Genomic DNA, 23318 nt, shown 5'->3' on the forward strand with positions numbered 1-23318 from the left:
AAAAGTAGATTCAGACACCTCAAGTGTTGTAGATGCATTTCAGTTTTCAATGGCTGAGTAAATATCAGAATTAAAATTTAAGTATGATTAGCTAAAATGAGTAGTATTCTTGTCTTTCACAGTAACACGGCTTATTAACTCCAAGAAAACTCATTCTCCAAGTGTTGCTAAGCCTTAGAATCCGTTGTTGATGGAACTAAGGAAACAACAGGTGCTCCCCTCTGTATTCACAGCATTTGGAACATTTGGTGGATGCTCGTGGCAACTAGAAAATGCAAAATTGGGCATCAGCTTACAAAGTTTATGTTGTATTAATAATCAAGATTTGGCTGGCGAGATAGCTCAGTGGACTAAGTGCCTGCTTAGGTAAGCACAAAGACCTGGGTTAGATCCCTGGCACCACATGCCACACTGGCCCCAACAGTGGGTGCGGTGAGCTGGCCATCGAGACTAGATGCACACCTATAATCCCAGGGCTGGGGAGGCTGAAAACAGGAGGATCACTATGAGTCTGAGCTGCGTAGTGAGACCTGGTACCAAATACATTAAAAAAAAAAAATCAAGATTCTACTTTGAGTTTCAAAAGCAAGACATAGTAAGCAATTGGTTTATTGGCCACACTGTTCTGACTACAATTCCAAAAATTAAAGATGCTAGCCATGGTTGTTTGTTTATTGATCAATAGTAATTCCAAGTTCAAATTGATCAAAGGAATACAGTCTGCTTTAAGAAGTCAAATACTGTCTTAACAGCGTTCAAATTCACATATAAAATTAAACTATAGAAATATCACTTGCTTAAAAAGTAATCTGAGCTAACTAAACTATTAAATGTGAGAATTTAAGAGACTTCTTCAGTCATATTAACTGTTTCATTTGCGTAACAGCATGTGGCTGGTGGTTGTCATACTGGAAAATTAAGACACTAACTACATTGGGTGTAAAGCTTAAAATGGTTATTTTATTCCACTCCTTCGGCGCGTTACAGCTATTCGTTTTCCTCATTAGCTTCTGACCCTTGGAAAGACAGGTCGAGTCCATGGTTTTTTTTATAGATATCAATTCTATATGCTCCCTGTAGGTGGCAGCACTCTCTCCCTGAAACTATAAGAAGGAGGCGTTAGTAGGATTTCTCAGATTCTGGCATTTTTCATAGAAAGAGTCTCAAGTCTGGAAAATTCTTTGGTAGCATAGGTCAGAGTCCTTTTTGGCTCTTTTGTCATTCTTCACAGATGGCTATTGATTACGGAAAAAATCTCTCAGCCTCCCGCCTGCATAATAGCTCCTTGCTCAGATAGGATAAAAGCAAAGAAGCTGGAATCTGGGAGGAGAGAGGGGGCGCAGCGGGAAGCCGCTGTCACACCACCTTTGTCTGCTTCTGCCACACCACACCTGTGGCGCTTCCAGGTGCCACCGATGAAAACGTCTCGGAGGGGATGCGAGGCAGTTTATTTTATTTTATTTTTTATACGCTGTAGCAAAATGAGTCTATGTGTCCATTTTCCACAGGACGTTGCCACTGAAGTTTTCCGAATGGATGAGAACTTCATACTGATTTTATATATGAGATTTCCACATCCATGTTGCAAGAACTAAAGACATGCAAGGTTACTATTTACCTGTAAACAGCATAAGGTTCATGTTTTTAATTAGTTCATTGATTTATTAATGTTTTTGTGGCCCTGGAAATGTAACCCAGAACCATTGCACTGAGCTCTATCTCTAGGCCTTAAATTATTATTTTTGAAATTATTGACACACTTTACTCCATAGCCAGAATATTTGCACTATCACACTACACTTTTGATAGAAGAAAAACTAATTTTCTTAATCTATTCTTCAGTTCCTTCAGTGAGCAGGAAATGGACTGCTAGTGGCGGGGGGACAGGAAGTTAGGGAAGCAGGGCTACTCTCCTTTGTGACAGCTACGTGACAGAGGTGCATGGGCTCTTTGGCAGGCCGTTGAGCACAACAATTTTTTCTAATAGATAAGGAAACCTGGCCTTGTAGTCTTTCAATACGAGTTGTCTTGTAAATGGCAGATATAGTTGAGAAAATCTACTGAAATGATTTTGTTTCTTATCTTTTTTAACAGAGATTATATAGAATGACTGTCTGTATTACGATATCTGAGAATTGAAAATCTGATGCAAGATTTATATGATCTGTTCGATTATACCTTCTTGGCTCTTTATTCCATTGAGACAATTCTTTCATCTGCCTTATTAACAGCATTTTGTCTTCCTTTCAAAATTAAAGCAGTTGCCCCAAATTCAGGGCTTGTCTTCTATTTTTTTTTCTCTTCTTAATGATTGCATTCCATCCCTTGGATTCAACTTTCTTCCTATGCATATAATTTTACAAATTTACAGCTTTATTCTTCTATTAGTCAGGCTAGGATAATTGCTCAATAAATATCCTCATAAATCTCAGCTTAAGTTCAGAAGAGTTTCTCTGTCACACAAATTCTAATGCCGATACTCTACACCTGTGTTTCTGGGAGACTCCTTAAAATGTAGTGACTGAGTGAAACACTCCCTCCATCTTATCCTATTTTATGTCTTGGACTCCGTGAGCAGTTTGGAGGAGTTTCTGAAACTCCTCCTAGGGTTTTTTTCCATATGTGAGAAAAAGACATAGCAACAGATCTAATAATTAAAATTCAACTTTTATTTCAAATTAGTGATGGGTAAATCTCCAGGTCACTGTGCTGTGTAGATGTGCTGTGAAATACATGTACCAAAGCCATAGGCATTCCTAACCCTTTAATATTTGTTGTGTATATTCATGAATGATAAAAATGCCAAATTCCAGTTAGAAGTTAGCAACAGTAAGGACGTGTTTGCCCTCACTCAAGCTCGTTGACTGCTGAATAGTGCAACTCAACAGTCTCCTGAGACAACTACCAAAGCCTCCTTAGAGCCCTCTGCTTTCTCGTATGCATCCAAATAAATGAGAAGCAAAGACTTGGTGGGATCATGGGGGACATTTGACCTGGGAAAGGACTTATCTCATTGACAATCATAGTACTATGGGCTATAGCTAGTTATTTCATTCCTACTCTCACCCCTGACTGAAGAGACTGGAACTTGCATTTTAACTGTGTGCCCAGGAAGAAGGAAAGGGGTGTGTGTGTGTGTGTGTGTGTGTGTGTGTGTGTGTGCATGTGCGTGTGTGTATGTGTATGCATGGGGTGTTGGTGGAACAAGAAGTGTTTGAGTGAAGGGTCATTGATACCAAATCTATATATGGATAAGGTGTCATTAATATTCACAAGGGCAGGGCCAGCGAAATAGCTCAGCTGATTAAGCGCGTGCTTAGGCAAGCGCAGAGACCGGGGGTTCAATCCCCTGTACTGCATGCCAAGCTGGCTCTGCTCCTAGGCGTGCTGAGCTGACCACTGAGTCCAGGCATGGTGGTGCATACCTGTAATCCCAGCACTGGGGACCACCGAGGCTGAAAACAGCAGGATCACTATGAGTCCAACCTGTGTAGTGAGACCCTGTAACAAATACATTAAAAATAAAAGAAAAATTAGCAAGGGCTAATAAGTTGGGAAGTAAACAGTTTCAGAGTCTCAAGGTACCTCTGTAAGAGGCATCTACTAGTTGTAAAGGGAAGTAGTTTCTTTCCACAGAGGAAGAGCTCTGGCAGACCCTCCCTTATCCAGGTGATCAAAGCTGACACCTGCTGTGGTACAAATTAACATCTTGTGCTTCCTGACTTAACACACAAAGGAGAAGCAACGTCATTTCTGCAGTGCTCTTTCCTGAGACCCTTCACGGGAAAGGGGCATCAGAAAATCTCAGATTGAGGGACATCTACGAAAAGTCTGGCTGAAACTCTTCACAGTTGTCAAAGCCACAAGCTATTCTAGATCACAGAAGCTAGAGAGACATGATGATTAAGTGCAAGTGTAATCCTGGTTTGCATTTTGGATCAAAAACAGGCACTAGTAAGACAACTGGCAAACTCAGAATGAAGTTCATAGCTTTGAAAATAGCAGTGTATCTATCTGAATTTCTTGATTTTTGACAATTTAGGTAAATAAGAGAACTATGACCTTTAAAAAAATTTAGTATAGGGTCTACAGAGTCTCACTATATAGATCAGACTTAAAGTGATTTTCTTGTTTTCAGCCTCCCAAGTGCTTGGATTACAGGCACGCGCCACCACACTCAGTCTCAGTCGCTTTCTCAGGGTGTCCTGGGTGCAGGGCTGGCACGGATACCAGGGATTGAACCCCAGCTGCTGTGCTCTGCCTAAACAGGTGCTTTAGTCTGCTAAGCTGTCTGGCTGGCCCATGACCTTGTTTTTGCAAGTCCATACAGATATGTACAACTTGCTCTTAAGCATATCAGAAAAGCATAATTTATCTCTGTATCTATCTATATATTTATCTATGTATCTATATCTAGAATATTGTGAAAGATAATGGATTTATAGATGGATAGAATGATTAAAAGATGATAAAATAAATTTGATAAAATATTGGTACTTTAAAAGGTGGATATTTAAGGAATTTATGTAAATATATAGGAATATTTTGTGCTATTTTTATAACATTTCTTTGAAATCTAAAATTATTTCTTAAAAAGGTAAAAATTCAGTCTTGCTCTTACAACTTTCATAGGACTTTGTCTTCCTCTTGCCAGAGGACCCTTGGCGTTGGCACTCTGGGTTGGTCATTGCTCTCAGAATAAGCCTAGGAGTTCCTGGAACATGTGCAAAGACTGTAGTTCTCTATTTTTAATTCACTTTCCTGGTAATAGCAAACCTGCTCTTTAATGGGCAATGATTGCCTACCAATTTGCATACCAACCTATAGTTTCTGGACATTTTATTGTCTTGATATTGTCTTACACATAGAGGTAGATTTTAATGCAAGAATCATACATGACCTCACGAAGACTTCACTGGGCCACCTGGACTTGGAGTCTACTTCTTAAACTATTTTTCCAAGTGTGCCTTCTTAGAAGAAACGAGCTGATGAAGTTCACTTGTTAACAAAGACTTACACAGGTTGAGCGTTCTGAATTTGGAAATCTGAAACCCAGAATGCTCCATAATCTGAAACTTTTGAGGGCTGCTGGTAGAAAATCCCACACCAGATCTCATATGTCATGTTGCAGTCAAAATAGGCACGCTAAAAACATTGCATACAATTACCCGAGCTGTGGATCCGAGATGTGTCTGAAGTACACATGAATTTTGTGTTCAGACTTGGTTTTGTCCCCAAGATATCCCACTAAGCACATGTAAATACTCCAGATCTGCAAAGAAGAAAAACAAAATCCCAAACATTTCTGATCTCAAATATTCAGGACAGGGAGGGACATTCAACCTATAATAATACTCTGAGAATCTAAAGAAATTTGTCCTTTCATCTGGGAATAAGGAGTGATTATCATAGTTTTTTAAATACCATTTAAAACAGTTGGCTGTGTATTCAACTTAATATGATCCTTAATATATCTGATTTTGACTCTAACCAGAAGCCATACTCCCTGCCCTGTGAGATTATAATGAGGAGGGATTAAAGAGAAATTAATATCTATATTTTTTATAATTTTGATCATATTTAGGTAATCCACGGGCAATTTTCCTGTAGTTCTATTTTGGGAGAAAACTCCCCTTGAATTAATGTTTTTAGATGTTAAATTTGTTGGAATAAATTTGTCTATAATTCGCCTTAACAGCCAGGAATTTTACAAGTAAAGAAAAACACCCCAAAGCCAGGGAGTGGACCTTGGTGTTTTTGTCGGGACTTTCCAAATAAAATCGAGCTAAAGCTACTCAGTTTTATTCTATTAGGAGTAGTAGAGCTTATGTATTAATATCCTGAGTTTTAAAAGGCTCAAGTCAGCAACTTTAGCAATTGCCAGTTGTGCTGGTAACTCACCACTATTATGGACTATTGGACCATATTGAGTTATTTTGCTGAATTCAAGTATCTACAATATTTGGACTGGCGTCAAGTATGAAAAGATCCTTTAAAGACTTCTCCAAATACAACTTCTCTAACAGCAATGGGACATCCATGTTGACAAAACAAAATGAAAAAGAGGGATATAAATAAAGGACTGTTTTATAGTGAAAAAATATGTATATAAATATATATATAAAATAGTTAAGATCAATATACAGCTACTTTCTATTAGTTCAATGAGAAGAAAGGTTTTTACTAATATCATTCAGACAAGATATCATGTCTGCATTTTATTTTCTGAACAACTACTATGAAGACAACAATATGCAATGTATTAATTATTGTAACTGTCCTATTAACCTGTTTTTAAAACTTTATTTATGCATTTACATACAGGGCCTAGAGGGTCTCACTTGGTAGGTCAGACTCATAGTGATTGTCCTGTTTTCAGCCTCCCAAGTGCTGGGATTACAGGTGCATGCCACCACACCCAGTCTCAGTTGCCATCTCAGCATGCCCCAGGGGCAGGGCTGGCACAGCAGGTGGGGATCAAACCCCGGCCACTGCACTCTGCCTAAGCAGGCACTTTAGTTCACTGAGCTATCAGGCCGGCCCTTGAAACTGTTTCATTGCTGTTTTATCTTTTTTTCTCAAATGCAGAAAAAATTAAAAATGTTCAATATTTGTTCTTAAGTATGATATAGTAATAGATTAAGTGCTTTCAGCTTATTATAAAAAAGAAGTAGTGGCGCTTATATAAAATAAATTTAATTTTACTAAGACTAAAAAATGAAAAACCCATACAAAATCCTACTCTCTTAATATTGTTTACTTTTGAAAATAATTTTAAATAGAATACAAATGATTTGTATTATGATTTTTGGCCTAAAGTTATATTACACACAGTTTTCAATGTTTCTACGGTGTTAATGCAATGTAATTATATAATCTGTAATAATAATATTCTGTTATTAAGTTTTGCTCCATAACTCACTCAACCAGCTCATCAATGTTAGAGTTTGTAATCCTTTTTTTTAAATCAAAAATAACCTTTGTGCTGGGGAGATAGCTCAGTAGAATAAGTGCTTGCCTGGCAAGAACAAGGTCCTGAGTCCAATTTCTGGTACTACAAACAAAACAAAACCAAAACCAAAACAAAAACAAAAAAACAACTTTGCTGCTCTATAAAGCATCTACATACATTTTTACTTCTGTTGAAAAAGCTCCTGAGGGTAAATTCCTAGAGTAAGATTTCTGTACCTAAGAAAATACATAGATTAATAGATGACTGACAGGTATGTGTGTATGTCCATATTCTTTTTTCCCCCATAATTGTATTGAGAAGTAAATAGCAATGAGACAGCTTCAAATCAAATTGGTAGGACAGTTTCAATAATTAACACATTGCATACTGTCTTCCTAGTGGTTATTTGTTGTACAAGATGCAGGCATGATATCCTATTTACAGACACTATTAGAACAAATCCCTCTATTCATTGAATTAAGAGCATGTAGCTATATATCTATCCTAATCATTTTGAATACACAGATACAAAATAGTCATTCATCTCTATCCCCTTTTTGCAATGATCCTGAGACTCTTCAGAAGATTTTTTAATCTAGCAGTTAATTGGAAAGATTCTCACCCTGACTAGCTATATATACTGATACCTGTGAACTAAGCAACTGCACTGAAGATGGCAATTTGTATGTCCATATTCTTACTATGCATTATTTCTAAAATCTTTAACAGTTTATTGTGGTGTCTACCTGTCACTTGTACCATTCTAATCACTATCTTACTAGTTTTGGGTACTGGAGCCTAATATTTACCAAATTCAATTCTGGAAGGCAACAGAGTGTTGCGAAGAGAACGTGGGTTTTGAAGTTGGATAGTTTTATGACACAGTCCTGGTTCTCAGGGATTTTGTGAGGCTAGTTAAGCATCACGTAATCTTTTATGGGTTTAGTTTCCTTTTAAACATATGATTAACAGTACTTACTTCATAGAGCTTTTTGTGGGTTTCAAATGAAAAGACACCTCAACATGACCTGGTAGAATGAATATTTTTTAATAAGAAAATTGGATAGACACTCGTTTTTTGCTCTGCATTGTCTGTTACCTTTGTAGAAGTAGATCTTTCAATATGAATAAAAAGGCCAAGTTTATCTTTAATGGGAAATCCAGCTACTCAATAACATTAAAGAGTGATTTTAGATCTTCTCCCAAAGCCTGTATCAGTTCTCTTTTTAAGAAAATATCTTTCATAAGGTAATTATCAGATAGTACGCATTTTAGCAAAAAACTCAAACTGGTTTTGAACTTTTGGAAATTAATCTTACAAAGCAGAGATTCCAGATGTGGGGTGGGATGGGCTGGAATCCAGAGTTGGCTGAATCATTGGGGTAATAATGTTATCAAAGACCTGGGTTCTTCCCAGATTTTTGCTCTGCCATTTGCCATATGTCTGTCTGTTTTATCCTCAGGCTGGGTCATCCTGCTGTCAAAGAGTTGTTTTCATGAGCCTCCAGAATAAGGTTTTGTTGTTCATATTAGTGAGAGAACAGGGGAAAATACTCCTAAAATTATGTGATGTTAGTGATTCAAGCTGTTTAAGTCAAATTAAGTCATGTGATCTTCTATTGCTGGTGATGGTGGGAACAGGCAAGATTTTATTTGAGAATCAGTAAAGTTGTACATTTTTGTCAGCATCAGCAGGGTACACTGCAAGGAAAGTGTATTTTGAACACATTGATCATTACCTACCTTACAATCAGAGTTTTATTGCCTTGTCCAAAAAATTTAAAGCTGTTTTCAATATTAATTGATTTTTTCATAACCTTTGAATTCATATTGAGAAATAATTTTTGATTTCAATTATTGTCTTGATTTAGGACTATTGCTGATCTTTTTGATGACAAATCTTTTTGATTTGATTGACTATTACTGATCGCAACATTACTGTATACTTGAGAGACAGTAGAGATGTGAATACGTGCAGTGTGTGTGCACTGAGCTCTTGCTACTTGCTGTGCATGGTGTTCACTACAGTGGATGCAATGGGCAACAGGGTGGAATCTTTGATATTGCAAATTTTACAACCTACTAGATCAATCAGTTCATGTTTTCAGATAAGGTTGGGTTGACTTTCTGTGCACCTTAGTGTAACCATCATGTAAACAGCACAGTCCATTGTTGTGGCTAGTATCTAGATGTCCCCCTAAAAGCCTCATACACATAGATGGGGCTTTTGGGCATGCTAGGATTTTGGGTCTATGATACTGATTAAGCATGTGTGGTCCTATTTATCTATTGATTGGCTTAAAGGAGTTTATGGTGTGAATAACAGAAAGACCCAAGCTGGGTGTGGATGGTACCACCCAAAGGCTTATAGCTTGGGTAAAAAGCAAAGGGCAGCTGGCTTTGTGGCCTGCTGCTCGCTGCCTCCTGCCTGCTCCACCATAGATGTCTCTCTTCTGTGATATCCCTCTGCCATGCCACCCTGCCTTGGAGCCAGTCAGCTGTGGACCGAAACCTCTACAAACTGATAGCCAAAATAAACCTTCCTCCTTTAATGTTGAGTGTCTAGCATTTTGTCTCAGCAATGAGAAAAGTAAACAAGGCACTCTCTTGTTATAGCAAATGGAACGCATACATCTTTTATCACTTGGTAGGAAGTTTTTCTGAGAGATTGAACTCTGGCTCACTGCTGTCAGAAGAGACAACTTATGGTTTTGAGTAGATTCCCTCGACTTTGAATGGAGAGTCCCAAATAGCCTGAGAAGGTGGGATAATTTGTTTAGTAGCACTTACCTACTGTAATTCCACCAGGATATAGTCCTTAGCAAGTTCTGGTAAATAGAGACCATCTTTTATTTCTTCTCTGGGCTGTCACAGTGGCAGTTGAAATAGTGAGTAGTAGAATTCCATGGAACATTTAGGATCTAAATGGACAGGGTTGGTAACAGGATAGATAGTGAATGTCTGTACTGTATGTACCTGAGTGAGGGTTAATGTAACTGAGAGACAGGAAACTGGAAGGATGGTAGATTAGGCTAGACAGGTTAGACCATGTGTTCTGGGATATATTAGGTTTCTATAAAAGGTGCATGGAAAAATAATGATTCAAGGGTTGGATATTTATTTTTACATTCCTGTCAATCAATACACATCCAAGAAAATGAGATTTAATTTTTTTTTGAATAATAGAAAAGGAAGGTTGTGGTAAGGTATGGCATGGTAGCTTACAGAAGCATTTTAAGAGTTCTGAGGAGGGGTTGAGAGAACTCAAGTTACATTGGCCTGGAGGGAATAAACAGAACAGAAGGAATAGAGGCATGGGAGACAGGGATATGATAAGTAAACAAGAAAGAAAGTCTTTATCTCTGTGACTAATGCTGATGATATGTGGTGACATTCCTGTAGATCTGAGCAATTCACTTGAGCATTGTATGCTCTTAAAATTTCATTTGTAAATAAGAAAATATTAAGCAGCACTTGTCACAGTCTTCTCAGAGCTGAACTTAGAATGTTAATGAAATTAAAATTGAAAAACTATTTTTCTCCCAAGAGATTTCATTATAAATATTTATTAAATTGAGGCAGAACTCATGAAATATTTGTTCGACAGAATGAAAAATATAGTCATGACTAAGAAAACCAGATATAATTTCAACTATAGTCCAGCTATTAAATATAATTGATGTATAGCTGTAACGAATATTTAACTTCATGGGACTATAATTAAATGTCATTGATAAATATAACTGGGAAAAATTAAATTGAAACTATGAAGAATAACCCTGCAATTGCCCACTTCTTTCCATATGAACAAAGCAAAGGAGAATTAAACCAACTGCATTTGGTAGCCTTCCCATCACTGAGACACAAGTACCACACACCCACACTGTCAAGGGAGAGAGGTTCCATGGGCCTCCTGGTTCTAGGCGATGCAGTCCATGGTTTGCCAGCACCCAGGTGAGAACATCATGGTAGAAGCGTGTGCGAGGTGCAACTGCTCAGGGCATGGCACAGCAGGGGGACAGTACCAGAAAGCAAGAGACTCAGGACCAGGCAGTGCCCAATGCCACCTCCATAACCCATCCAGAAGTGTGTGGGTGGCTTTCAAACCAATCAAAGTGACAGTCTTAAACATCATACCAGTATTAAGAATTTTAAGCAACAGTGCTTACTCTAATTAATTTTCATATAGTTAATGTGTGGGTTTTTTTTATATAAATCTAACCAAGTCTCTCATCCTCAAAGAATGTTTCATAATTGGATGCAAAGAGAGTTTAGACAGATGAAGAGTCTTTGATAGAAATCTATGTTTCACCTTAAATTAGACTTGGAGATGATTATTTTTATTATTTCAGTTGTTTCTGAGCCAAAAAAAGATAAGAAAGCAAAAATATTCAGATTAGAGAGAAAAACACTTGAAGAGAAAAAGAGGGCAAAATGAAAAAAAAAAAAAAACAAACCCAGGAGAAATATAAAGGAAGCCCCAAATCAGTAAGATACCCTAGATATGCACGGATTATACTAGAATTTTCTGCAGAAGTATTGTAAATCACTCAGAAATAGTGTACAACTTATTTGCTTAAAATTTCCAGCTAATGTGCTTCAGCAGCATTTTGCAGATAAGGACTTATTATGGAGGCAGAGCTGTTTCTCTTTGTCCTCTTCTCCATCCTGTGATATACTTTTTATTGCTCAAAAGCTATGGAATTGTACCCATGCCTATTGTTGTCCGCCTGATGGGAATTCATGTAATTGAAAGCATTTATCCTCTCTTAGTAGAAAAATTGGGCACTTGGAAGTAATGAAATCCCCCACCTTTGTCCACAGCACAGGAAATACTCTTCATCCAGCTTTGTTCTAAAGTTTCCACTTTTCCTGGGATAACTTGTTGAAAATGTAGTCCTGCAGTAGAGAATCAGCTGGACTTTCTTGCAGCACACTGGCTGCCTGTGTTCATGGAAGTACACCTTGGTTGTTATTTCTCCACTGGCCAAAAATTAAGACTATTATTTAAAAAATAGCCAAGGAGTTGTTTATAGGTCAAATGTCAGATAGATCCTATTTTTTGAATAAGCAACGTTGTGTGTCATGCCTAAATATAAATACAGATGTTTAGATACTTTACGTATGAACAGTAATTAGGTTTGGGGAGAAATTAGTACAAACAAAGGAGACTTTTACTTTTTACACTATGTTTTTTAAATTTTATATGGTACAATCTGAAGTTATAAAATGAGCAAGTGTTTTGTAATTTAAAAAAACCTGACAAATAACTACAGGGAGTAAGAAATTTCTTGGGGATAGAATGTGTTTAAATAATTAATTTGTTGACTATCATTTTCTTTTTCTAAATCAAAACTCCCCTGCCTTTCTCAGGAGGTTGCTTTGCGAAGGACGGTGTTTCTAACAAAGTGAGCAGACCAACCTCCCCACCTCCCGCCCAAGTGCCTCATTTTGGTTTTGTTAGTCACAAAGGTTACATGGAGTCATTGTGGAAATCCAAGGAACGTGGGTGTTTAACAGGGCCATATAATGGGAAATCATACTTTGTGCCAGTTGATTTATCACACTGATGCAGGAAGAGAGATTTGGAACAACAGGGCATGAAATATCAGAAAGGGTCTCAGTTGTCCTGGGCACTGTGACACGGCACCCACAGGTCATGCAAGGGTGACCCTTCCAACATATGCACCAGTCTGAGCCTCTGAATTCTCTCAAATACACTGCTAAATAATGAAGAAGTTGTTGCTAATAATTTCTATAGGAACTCCTGCATCATGTTATGAAACTATCAGTCGCTTTTTGTGACTCTAGGTATGTTGCCAGAGGAGGACAAGGAGAGGAGAGGACTGGTTTCAGATTGCTTTATGTGATTTATTAAGGCCAAATTTTTGGCAATATACATGGCAGAGTAAACTACTAATCAAAATCATTATCAAAGTAAAAAAAAACAAACATTATCTACCTTTAGCCAAATTTATGACCAAGAGCCATTGGGGAAAACTGAGTAGTATAGCCAGAGAGACAAAGGGTCCAGAAAACCTACATACCAGGGAGCTACTCGAAATTAAATTCTGTTCACTGGGAAGCCCAGACTAACAGATAAGCTACAAAACTTTAAATTCTGATCTGTTGTCCAGCCTTAATATATTCTTAAATGCTAAAGACTGCTTGACAGAGGGGCTACAAAGATAAAATCTGAGTGGTGGTACAGTGGAGAAATTGTAAAGCAACAGAAATAGGCTTACACTTCCTCTCATTAAAAAAAAAAAAAACAACCCTCAGTCATTTGGGATGCAAATCTGCTGTTTCTTGCATTATTAAACCTCCCTCTGCTCCGGGATCTTAAATGTATTTCCATGATAGGTTGAATTGTTTCTCTCAACAAATGGTATGGTGAAGTCCTAATCTTCGGTATTTCAGAACATACCCTTATTTGGAGAGGGTCTTACCGGATGGAGGTAATGGAGTTGAGAGGAAGTACTTAGGGTTGGCCTTAATTCTTAGGACTGGAGTTGGTGACTTTAAAATAATGGAGAGGGATTTTAATACAGACACGCAGGTACGTGGACACACACACACACACACACACACACACGCTTGGAGAAAGTCAAGTGAAGATTAAGGCAGAGAGTAGAATGGTGCTTCTATAAGCCAAGGGCCCCCACAGATGGCCAGTAAGCTATCAAGTGAAGGAGTGGCACAAGCAGGTTCTTGAACACAGCCCTCGGAAGATACCACCCTGCCAACACCTTGATTTTGGATTCTCCCAGAACTGTGAGACAGCTGGTGCTTTGCTACAGCTGTCCTGCAAACTAATGCATTCTCATCTCATCCCTCTCAACACTAATGCTCTGGAACAACCCTTCCTCACCATTTTCACAGGAGCTGAAAGCCATTGATAAAGAATACTTTCCAGTGCCAGAGTCCATGCTTGGAGTCAGCTGCTGGGAGGCAACTGGAGGCTTTCACCCTTGAACAAGTCAAAGGAGGTCACTGGTGGAGTCAGGTAGCCTTCTGGCGGGCAACCTCGTGACACAGGACAGCTAGGGTTGTTTCTTCACTGCACAAGTTTTTGTGCAAGTAGAAGCCGTGGTCTCTTTCCCACTGATTCATTGGAGGAAGAGCCTGCTGGTTGTGGTCATGGTCAAAACTGACATACAGAATCTGATTTTCAAAAAAGCTCTCATTTCTTCTGTTGGCAAATGATTGGGCTGTTGGAGGTTCATGCTGGAAAAATGATTCCTCTGTCTCGGTCAGTTTTGATGGGTGAGTTTCACTTTTGGATTGTGAGTTTCACGAATGCTATGGTGTCAGATGGCTTTTCAACTAAATAAACATACCTAACATATTCGCCACCATGGTAAGATAAAAAGAAGAGTTTGTAAAATAAGAGGGCAAAGAGATTGGGACAAGATATTTTGTATGAAGTGGTTGTTCTAGTAATTTCTTTGTGGAGTTGGAATAAGTTGGTTGAGCAGGTTTATTGTCAGGAATATTGCTTTCAGGAAATTAGAGAAGGTTTTGGAAGATCACCGTCAGTTTTGCAATGAATTTGGACCAAATCCATTCTGCTAGCTGGTGAAGTTTACTTGCAAGCAGAGATAGGGAATGGTAGATTTTTATTTATTGCTCCCTTTTCAAATACAGGCTTTGATTACACCGAATGGTGCTATTTTGGGAAATACAACATCTCACAGAAAACAATGAAGTTGGTGATAGGGGAGGGACAAGCGGTTGGTCTGAGAATGAATAACTTTGACATTTTGTTTGAAGTTAAGTTGTGTTGTTTGAACTTTTCTGTTCCTAAACAAGGTGCTGCATGCCAAGAATGGGTAACAGTTTCAGGGTCACTGGGGACCAATTAGTCATGGATGGGTTGTGACCTTGCACATAATCTTTCTGTATTATCTAAAAGTGTAAGCAGTTTGTGGTAGATTCATAGTTTGGTCTTTGCACAAGTACTAGGAGAGTTGGTTTGTCTTTGCTTTGTACCACTGGCTTCCTTCTGTAAAAGTCTGTGATGCTCACAGTGGTTAGAGATGAGTGGTTTAGATGGTCTATATTTAGGAAAATGTCCTCTATCCACGATGGTGAACATCTGCAAAGGAAAGGGAAGGAAGCCAGAGTTTTTCTAGATTCTTTTGGGGCTCATTAACAGAATTAGCTGATTGGGCAAGTAGAAACAACTTGAGACTAGGTACAGTCACCATTAAATGACTATACATTAGTTAAAACTATTTCTTTTGGTTTGTTAATGGCTTCATTTTTAGCATCATTTTATACGACTTGTCTCTCATCTCACTGTAAGGAAAGAGTGGGCTGAGGTGGATCTGGTGCCAGCGTCTCATATTCCTTTGTTTTGGGAAAGGAAAAACATCCAAATGTATCTGTATAACTACTCTCTAGACAGCCAGTTCCATTGCTGGGAAGGGCTCGAGCGGCAGGGGAGTTAAAAGAAGGAGGCTGGACCAGAAGCGAATGGGAGAACTGTCTATAATGTGAGCTGTGTACCCCAGACAACAGACACATATAGATGTTCCAGTTCATGATGGGGATGGAATTAGGGCTGCAGTGCAAAATGATAGGTATTAAGAAGAAACTGTGCCTTGGGTTCTGAGTGTTGGACCTTTCTTGGGTTAGGGACATGCAGCACAGCCCTCTGTGTGAGTGTCTCGCAGCAGCAGTGCACACAGCTCCCTTCAGCAGCACCTGGCACCTTTCTGTGCACTGTGCTGTTGAGCCAGGGTCTTGAGGAGGTCAGAGGTATTTCAAGCATTTGCAACTTTGATGGGTTTATCTAGACGTAACCCCATCATAACCCAAGAAGCACTCGTGGTAGCACGTTAGAGCAGTCCTGGGGGGTTATAGCCAGAGAGAAACAAAACTGTACAGAAAATATTCAAGGCCTGCTCCTGCTAGGACTCACGACTGAGAAGGTGCAGTACAAGAGAGGTCTTCCACTGGTCTGGTCCAGCCAGAAGATGTGTTGGATTTGGGATGGTTTGGATGGCAAGGTTCATGATCAGGGAATTAGCTAAATATATGAATGGGCATGAAAACACTTTAAGTTCCTGGCAATTTTGGTTGCAAGTAGAAAGATTTGGGATTTTGTAGGCAAAGAAGAGTTGGAATAGGGACTTGAACTTGCTGGATCTGAGGGCTGACATCAGAAGGAGAAACTTTGGTTGGCCACTGTGAACACCTAAAGGAATGGAGGAAGGGAGATAAGGCCTGGATAAAGGAAACTGGCACAAGCAGAGACTATGGTGCTGAAATGCTAGGAAAAGGAGGCCCAGGAATCAAGGAGAAGTATTTGTGGGCAGTACCAGCGATTCCTACAGCAGTTTTATAGTGGTAGATAACAAAGCAGAAGCTGTCTGTTCTCTGCCATGACTGTAAACAAAGAGCAGCCAGCTTATTGGGCAGCTAAAGAGATTGATGCTAATGTCTCTTAATTACTGGAGAAACAGCAACAGGCTCTCATTTACCTGAGTGTGGGAATATATGTGCTTAGGAGTAAGACCACAGGTGGGCTCATCTGGAGAAGAAGAGGAAGAGTTGATGGATGGGCTAGCAGGTTGGTGTTGAGGTTTTATTATGTAAACCTAAAGGTCGGAATGGTAGGTCATGGGATGCAACTTTTAGAAGGTTCACCCGAGCTGGTGTGACAGGTAGCTCCAAGGAAAAGCCAGAGAAAGGCCTGTGCAGCTCTGAGGGGCTGGCTTTTGTTTTTGTCGCTTCTTTTTATCTGTCCTAAGTAAGGTGTTGGTGAGCACCGCAGCTGTGGAGTTGGGAGGAAGGGTTTGGTTAGGCGTTTCCCTGGACACAGGAGCTAGATGCTGTTGCTCCGGGAGCAGGCAGTGTGGGACAGAGCGGTGTGAATGTGAGAGTGCACACGGGAGGAGGAGAAATCGCAGCGCAGGGAGACCAGAAGGACTGACTCTGAGGCCCGACAGCTGTGGGTGGTGAATATGTACACCAGATGGTGTAAAATCAGGGAAGCCATGTCATTCCTTTTATGGTGGTGCTGGGGATCAAACCCAGGGCCTTGTGCATGCAAGGCTGGAGAGCTACCACGGAGCCACATCCCCAGCCCAAAGCCACGTCGTGACATTTAATTACCTAAGACAGAACTTGTTTCTGACCAAATTTTTAAAGGGAGTTTCTAATTTCCTCAGAAAATGACAGGCAGTTGTTTTTTAAAAAATTATTTTTACTGTCCCGTGAGTTCCTGTGGTTAAGCGTGTATTTTCCTGTGTTGTGCGCAGGGCGACATAAAGAAGCAAGTACAGCGTCAGGCACTTGCAAGCTGAAGTCTGTGTGATTTTTAATACGTTTTCAACTGTTCTCATTCCCTCCTTTTCTTCATATGGCTCATTTCTTGACTCGGTGGTTTTTAGCTGGCAGCGCATTATAATTACTCAGGGGAATTAAACAATTCCTTTCGCCCACTCCCCCAGGATTCTGCTCTCACTGGTATGGAGCGGGGCCTGGGCATAAGTGTGATTTAGACACTTCAGTTGTGACCAAGGCAGGAGCAGGGCAGAACCACTGGGCTGTGGGGTTTCCTAGGGACAGAATTCAGTTGACCGGAAGGTTGTGTGTGACGTCACTGAGCACGTGGCATCTGAGTCACGACCCCAAAGCTGCGTTTCCAGGTTCGAGTTCTGCCCCTCGCGGTCCTGAGAGCCCTTTGCTTCTGGGTCCCCACGATGAGAGTGTTGTAGACGTGTCTGGCTACGAATTGTCTCCATGGTTTTGGCCTGGTTTTTAATCAAAAGGTGGTAGATTTATTAAGTATAAGTGGCTCTTAAATGCTTAGAATTTGGTCGTCTTTGGTGTAGAATGTGAATGATAATGAATTTTTCTCTTTAAAAAACATGTTTCCTTTAAAATTTCTTCTGAAGTCGAATTTTATAAGTGGAAGAACCATTGAAGACTATTTTGTTATATAATCCCTTAATTCTGCAGATGGGGTTGCTGATATGCAAAGAGATGAGTTGTTTTATCAGTGGTTGCCTGGCTTGTTAAAAACAGTCAGAGACCAAAACCCTGAGGTGCTGACTGCCCATCAGAAGGCTCCTTCTCCTGCAGCCACCTCTTCCCTGTGTCACTCCCTTCTTTAGGTCTTCATCTATTTTAACGAGCATTTGATAGCTGCTGCACATGCGGATTTTATATACCAGGCAGGTCAGGATGATTGTCACTGTTTATTAATTGGGTAGAATAAAATGTGTCTCTGATAAACAGGGCCAAATATTTGTTTAAAAAGCATTGTGCAAAGGCTATACCATTTTGGTATAGGCTGTCTTTTCCAAATTAATTTTTATTTGTGTGTGAGAACCACAGAGCTAAGAGTAGTTGGGAGTTTTCAGAGTGCAGGTAGTTTCCATCCATTGAGCAGGTCCACCGATGCTGGCCTTAGGGTTGAATTTCTTCACCTGACCTTGTAACCAATAGACTGCTGGTGCCGAAGAGTGGGGGTGGGGTAGCTGGTAGAACCAATTTTATTGTTACTCAGTTTTGTTTTTGTTTTTGTGGTACTGGGAATTGAACTTGGGATCTTGCACATGCCAGGCAGGTGCTTAAGCTCAGGGGCTATCTCCACGGCCCTTGTTACTCAGTTTTTATGTTGTAAAAAACTGTGAAGCATAGGTAAAGGTAAGTAGTACTAAGGAAACAATACTCTAAGATTTTAAAGATGAGGCACACATGGATATGGCTCTTCTGTAGCTGTAATGTGTAGAAGTATATGTTCTACTCATGGAATTATGGAAGTATGGGATTTGGATTGTTGAGTTCAGACTCTTATTTTACAAATAAAGGCTTCAACTTTTGCTTGACTAAAGTCAGCCAACATCTTGTTGGAGTTGGAAATTGAATTTACCTCTCCATCTTTCTTGGTTGGGATATTTAAAAAGAAATTTACGAGTTGTTCTTTTATTTATGAAAGTAATAAATGTGCATGTAGAAATAAGAGTACAGAAAATGGTGTAGAATATAAAGAAGCAAGCATTGTATATATTTCCTATAATCTAGTTTCTTCACTTTATGTAAGATGGCAAGTTAATTTGGGAATAAATTATTTTCAAGAATTAGTATTATCATAGATGATGATTGTTGTCCATTTCACATATATCTACACATATGCATATATACACACATATATAATACATACAAGCATACAAACAATGGGATATATATGTCTATATGCATATGATATCTATGTATGTATGTATGTATGTATGTACGTATGTATGTATGTATATAATCTTTTGTTAAGGCTTCCGTGAACATTTCTGCTTGTTATCTTGGTGTGTGTACCGGATTAGTTCCTCAAGATTTGAAGTTGCTTATTTTTAAAAGCACAATGTGTGTGACACTTTTGATACCCACTTCCATGTCTCCTTGAATGCATGCACTTGAAAACAAGCAGAGGTGTGGGTTGGTGCAACTTGAACATCCCTTCTTAAGTGAGTGTAGGGAAAGTTGGCTATTGCTGCCTGACCGATCTTGAACTATAATAGCGTCCAGGGGTGGGATGTGCAAGAGGTGATCGGGCCACGAGGACTTCTGTGTTCGTGGTGGGGTTGATGCTTTGTAAAGAGTGAGCTCCTCATTCATGCCCCTGGCTCTTTTGCCTTCTATGCGGAGTGAGGTACCATGAAAGGGCTGTCCCTTCTGTCTTGGACTTTTCAGCCTACAGAACTGTGAGGAAGTAAGTTTCGTTTTCAGTAAATTACCCAGTCTGTGGCATCCTGTTAGGTGGCATGAGTGGACTAAGACACCATTTTGTCACTCTTTATTGTTCCAGGTGCCTGCTGGAAATCAGGTACCCCAAGTCTCTCCCCCAGAAAGCTAATTATTTAAACACAGGAAGTGAATGTGTGAATGGATAATTAAGACCATTTATTGTCCGCCAGTTCTCACAAAGTCCCTGTAGGGTTAAAAGTAAACCAAAATCCATATGACATATACCTGCAACCACCCTCCTTGTATACCCCTTTTTTCATTGATACACACCTATTCTCTGAAATTTGACCACATTTTTTCTCATGAGCCAGAGATTTATGACTCAGTGATTTGTTCAGGTAAGTTTTATTGTAGTAGAAACTCATGTCACCATCCCAGCACCACTTTTACCCCATCCCGTGAGGACTTGTGTGGCTGCCAATGCTGGGCTGAGGGGGCAAGTGGCAGGTGGCATTTAGTGCCAGTTGCCTTCCCCACAGAACCTCATTGCATAGAGGCTGTGGGTACCTGGAAAAAGGGACACCGTCTGCCACTTTCCAGAAAGGCCCCAAGTGGTCAACACAATCCCACGTCTTCTCTCCTTTGAGGAAATTCCAGCTATTTTTCTGGCTGGAAAAAGACCAGCCTTCTACTGCCAGGTGCCAGACCCTTAAGTGCCACTGGGTTTTATAGGACAAAAAAGGCAGAAGAAACCTCTCAAAGCTGCAGAAGTCTCAAGCTCTGAAAGTAGACAACAGGCAAAATGAGTTAATTTCAGAGTATTCTAGTAGGGAGTAGGGTTAGGATTTCCGTATGTATAAGTCTATTTAGGAAATAGCTTTATACTTCACTCTTAATAAAAGATATATGCATTTAAAGGCACATTGTTATTACTATCACCATCATTATAATTGGTTTCTTTGAGACATGATTTAACCGTGTAGTTCAGCTGGACTTGACCCGGTATGTAGCTCAGACTGGCCTGGGATTCACGGCAGTTCTCCTGTCTCAGCCTCTTGATTGCTGAGATTATAGGCATGTACCACCATTCTTCAATCTAGAAACCTTTATTTTAGAACAGTTTTAGGTTTACAGAAAAACTGGGAAGACAGTGAGATTTTCTGTCTACCACACACTCAGTTTTTCCTATTAGTAGCATCATGTATTATTCGTATGGTCTATTCCAATTAATACTGCTACACTCTTATTATTAAGTAGAGCTCATACTTCATATCAGTTTCCTTAGTTCTTACCTAGCATGACTTTAAATTCCAGGATCACATGTAGAATGTCACATTATGCTTTTTTTGACCTGTCTCTATAGGCAGTGGCAACTTCTCAGGTTTTCATTGTTCTTGATGATCTTGACAGTTTTGAGAAGGACTTGGAAGGCATTTTGTAGAGGGAACTGTCTAGTGTACTTCTCATGATTGGAATGCAATTATAGGTTCTCCCAGAGGCCAGCCAAGTGGTGAAATGCCATTCTAATCTCACCACATCAAGTGGATACAGCATCCATGTCATGTATGTCTGTTAACGTTGACCTTGATTACCTGGCTGAAGTAGCGTTTGTCAGCTACGCCCGTTGTTGGGTCTCTACTTCCCATCTTCCTACATTACTCTTTGGAAAGAAGTCACTGGGCACAGCCCACATTTATGGAATGGAGACTTCTTTCTTGAGAGTGGAGCTTCTGCATATATTATTTGGAATTATTTTGTCAAGGAAACTTCTTTATGTGTCCCCATTTATGTTTCTATTTACTCAATCATTTTTTATATCATCACAAATTCATGGATATGTGTTTTGTACTTTGGAATATAATGCAGTGCTTTTTTAAAAATTGCTCAAGTTGTTCCAAGTTTGAGAAAAAATATGTTGTTGCATATAAAAACACTACCAAAGAATGAAGTCAATAAGAGAAAATGTTTTTATTTTCTTTAATGAGTGTTACTTATACCACTTTCCAGCAAATAAAATTGTGTTGATTGCTTGTAATTTAAAAGTCAGTGTCTGTATTTTAATGTGCTAAGATTAGAAAAAATAACAAATTTTCAAGGCTTTTTTGCAACATGTAACTCAATGTTATAATAAATGTCTTCACTGTTTTGTCTTCCAAATCTCCCTGTTAGCACATTGCTCCTGGAGTTTTGAATGAATCTTTCCACTGTGATCCTGGGGCTGCACAGTACAGTCGCTTTGCTTATTGTAACTCCCCTCCCTGGGCTTCAGTCCTTAGCTGTTATTTTAATTCTTTCACCCAAACAGCTTTTTTTTTTTTGGTACTGGGGATAGAACCCAAGGCCTTGCACTTGCCAGGCAGGCGCTTATGACACTCAGCTATCTCCCCAGCCCAATAACATCTTTTTTTGGTACAGGGACTTGAACTCAGGAGCTTGTGCTTGCCAAGCAAGCACTGTGCCACGGAGATATCTCCACAGCCATATAGTAGAACTGGGGATAGCTTTTGTATACACTGCTTTATTTCTCTTTTGGGGAAGTACCCTATAAGGGTTCCCTACCCCAAACCCTTTAATTGGTCCAATCAATTGTAGCCGCTGAAAAGATTTGTGGGGAAGACTGGAAAGCTTGGAACAGGCAGGGCAGAATGCTGCATTTTTGAGGTAGAGTTTCTTTGGCAGGAAATTTGCTTTTGCCAGGAAGGCTTTCTACTGATTGGATAAGGCCTGCCTGCACAATGGAGGTGGACTTAAAATTGACCGGTGTAGATGTTAACTGTATCTACAGAACACATTCAGCCACACCTAGACTGCTGCTTGATTAAACAACTGGGTTCTACAGCCTAGCCAAACTGCACATAATTGAGCATCTTAGTGATCAAGACAAAGAGTATCCTGAGTAAAAGCTGGAGGTGAGGCTGTGAGAGGCAGGGCTGTGGCTGCAAGTGGGGAGGACAGGTAGAAGTGAAAGAAGAGAAGGAACTGGTTATGTCATGTGTGTTGGTAAACTTTCCATCACATGACCAAATTCCTGAGATAGCCAGTGTAAACGGAGGAAAGATTTCTTTTGCCTTACCCATCTTGTGTGTATAAATGTATGGCTTTGCCCCTGTCATTTTTCCCAGCTTTTCTTCTTGCCCTCTCCTCACTGTCCAATCCTCAAGTTCTCGCTTTCCTTTTAATTGTGTTATACCTTTCTATTTGTATTTCTTCGAGTTCTTATGCTAGGGAGACTATATGATATTTACACATGTGGGTTTGGTTTTTTCACTTAAGAATATATCTTCAAGTGGCATCCACTTAAATATGAAGGCTTCAAGTTTATCATTCTTTATAGCTGAGTAATATTCCATTGTATAAAAATACCACATCTTTTTCATCCATTCCTCAGGTGATGGGCATGTTGATTGTTTCCAAGATTTGGCTATCACAAATTGTGCTGCTACAAACATAAGTACACATATATCACTATGATATGACATTTTCAGTTCCTACAGGAAAATTCCCAGTAGGGGTATAGCTGGTTTGAATGGGATTTCCAGTCCTATTTTTTTAAGGAGACTCCACACTGATTTCCATAATGATTGCACAAGCCTACATTCCCACCAGCAGTGGAGAAGGGTTCCTTTTTCCCCACAGCCTCTCCAACATTTGTTGTTGGTTGATTTCTTTATGA

General features: G+C 39.6%; 1 protein-coding gene across 2 annotated transcripts in view; it reads left to right on the plus strand.

Annotated features, from left to right (window-relative positions):
- Esr1 (estrogen receptor 1) overlaps window positions 1-23318 on the plus strand; it is a 435477-nt gene that overhangs the window by 77031 nt on the left and 335128 nt on the right. The window contains exon 1 of one of the 2 annotated variants that reach the window (XM_023706238.1): window positions 14051-14218. The exons of the other annotated variant lie outside the window; for it this stretch is intronic. The gene's annotated coding sequence lies outside the window, so the exon portion shown is untranslated. Of the gene's footprint in view, window positions 1-14050; window positions 14219-23318 lie in introns of those variants that run through there. 2 annotated transcript variants of the gene reach the window in all.

The sequence above is a fragment of the Octodon degus genome, unplaced genomic scaffold, assembly GCF_000260255.1.
Source record: "Octodon degus isolate 3935 unplaced genomic scaffold, OctDeg1.0 scaffold00246, whole genome shotgun sequence".
Taxonomy (NCBI): Eukaryota; Metazoa; Chordata; class Mammalia; order Rodentia; family Octodontidae; genus Octodon; species Octodon degus.